The sequence below is a fragment of the Tachyglossus aculeatus genome, chromosome 10 (assembly GCF_015852505.1).
Source record: "Tachyglossus aculeatus isolate mTacAcu1 chromosome 10, mTacAcu1.pri, whole genome shotgun sequence".
Lineage (NCBI taxonomy): Eukaryota > Metazoa > Chordata > Mammalia > Monotremata > Tachyglossidae > Tachyglossus > Tachyglossus aculeatus.
The window spans coordinates 60,219,985-60,222,562 of record NC_052075.1 but is presented as its reverse complement, the minus strand read 5'-3'; positions in this window follow the sequence as shown (position 1 = coordinate 60,222,562).

Here is a 2,578-nt window from a genome sequence, read left to right as displayed (position 1 = left end):
TACATGTCATTATTGCTCTTCCCAGTGCGTGGGCCATGAAGACTCAAATGGGAAAACTCAAATATAGGATTTGTGGCATGAAGCCAGTTTCCCCTTTGCCAGCACCCATATTTGTAATTACTCTTCCCAGCACATGAGCTGTGTAGACCCAAATGGGAAGACTCAAATCTGGGGTGTGTGGCATGAAGCCAGTACCCCCTTTTACCAGGATATATGTCATTATTGTTCTTCCCAGTGCCTGGGCCATGAACACCCAAATGGGAAGACTCAAATATAGGGTTTGTGAGATAAAGCCAGCACCTGCTTTGGCCAGGATACATGTCACTATTGTTCTTCCCAGCACCTGGGCCATGAAGAACAAAATGGGAAGACTCAAATATAGGATTTGTGGCATGAAGCCAGATTCCCCTTTAGCCAGCACCCATATTTGTAATTACTCTTCTCAGCACCTGGGACATGAAGACCCTAATGGGAAGACTCAAATCTGGGGATTGTGGCATGAAGCCAGTACCCCCTTTGGTCAGCACCCATATCTGTAATTACTCTTCCCAGTGCCTAGGTCATGAAGACCCAAATGGGAAGACTCAAATCTGGAGTTCGTGGCATGAAGCCAGTACCCTCTTTTGCCAGCACACATATTTGTAATTACTCTTGCCAATGCCTGGGTCATGAAGACCTAAATGGGAAGACTCATATCTGGGGTGTGTGGCATGAAGCCAGTACCCCCTTTTGCCAGGGTACATGTCATTATTGTTCTTCCCAGTGCCTGGGCCATGAACACCCAAATGGGAAGACTCAAATATAGGGTTTGTGGAATAAAGCCAGCACCTGCTTTGGCCAGGATACATGTCACTATTGTTCTTCCCAGCACCTGGGCCATGAAGAACAAAATGGGAAGACTCAAATATAGGATTTGTGGCATGAAGCCAGATTCCCCTTTTGCCAGCACCCATATTTGTAATTACTCTTCTCAGCATCTGGGCCATGAAGACCCTAATGGGAAGACTCAAATCTGGGGTTTGTGGCATGAAGCCAGTACCCCCTTTGGTCAGTACCCATCTCTGTAATTACTCTTCCCAGTGCCTAGGTCATGAAGACCCAAATGGGAAGACTCAAATCTGGAGATTGTGGCATGAAGCCAGTACCCTCTTTTGCCAGCACGCATATTTGTAATTACTCTTCCCAATGCCTGGGCCATGAAGACCTAAATGGAAAGACTCATATCTGGGGTGTGTGGCATGAAGCCAGTACCCCCTTTTGCCAGGGTACATGTCATTATTGTTCTTCCCAGTGCCTGGGCCATGAACACCCAAATGGGAAGACTCAAATATAGGGTTTGTGGAATAAAGCCAGCACCTGCTTTGGCCAGGATACATGTCACTATTGTTCTTCCCAGCACCTGGGCCATGAAGAACAAAATGGGAAGACTCAAATATAGGATTTGTGGCATGAAGCCAGATTCCCCTTTTGCCAGCACCCATATTTGTAATTACTCTTCTCAGCATCTGGGCCATGAAGACCCTAATGGGAAGACTCAAATCTGGGGTTTGTGGCATGAATCCAGTACCCCCTTTGGTCAGTACCCATATCTGTAATTACTCTTCCCAGTGCCTAGGTCATGAAGACCCAAATGGGAAGACTCAAATCTGGAGATTGTGGCATGAAGCCAGTACCCTCTTTTGCCAGCACGCATATTTGTAATTACTCTTCCCAATGCCTGGGCCATGAAGACCTAAATGGGAAGACTCATATCTGGGGTGTGTGGCATGAAGCCAGTACCCCCTTTTGCCAGGACACATGTGATTATTCTTCTTCCCAATGCCTGGGCCATGAAGACCCAAATGGGAAGACTCAAATATAGGGTTTGTGGCATGAAGCCGGTTTCCCCTTTTGCCAGCACCGATATTTGTCATTACTCTTCCCAGTGCCTGGGCCATGAAGGCCTAAATGGGAAGACTCAAATGTGGGGTTTACAGCATGAAGCTAGTACCCCTTTTTCTGGCATCCATATTTTTAGTGTTCCGCCTTGCACCTGGGCCATGAAGACCCAAATGGGAAGATTCAAATCTGGGGTTTGTGGCATGAAGCCAGTGCCCTTTTCTCAGCACCCATACCTTTTTCACTCTTCCCGGAGCCTGGGCCATGAAGACCCAAAAGGGGAAATCAAATCTGGGATTTGTGGCATGAAACCAGCTCTCCCTTTTTCCAGCACCTAGATTTTTAATTGTTCTTCCAGGCAACGGGCCACAAAGACCCAAATGGGAAGACTAATCTGGGGTTTGTGGCATAAAGCCAGCCCCCTTTTTTCAGTCATACTGCCCAATGAGCAGACCCTGAAGCCTCACAGGGTCAGACAGGTCCATTATCTGTCATGGCAGCCCTGCCCCTCGGTGCAGTGTGGGGGCTCAAGGGTCAGACAGGAACAACATCGGGTAGCCCTGCCCCAGGGGGGCACTCGCAGTGTCACACAGGTACGACATCATGGCAGCCCTGACCCAGGGGCCTCTCAGAGTGTCAGACGATCACAACATCACAGCAGCCCTGCCTCCAGGGAGCTCAGAGTGTCTGACAAACCCAT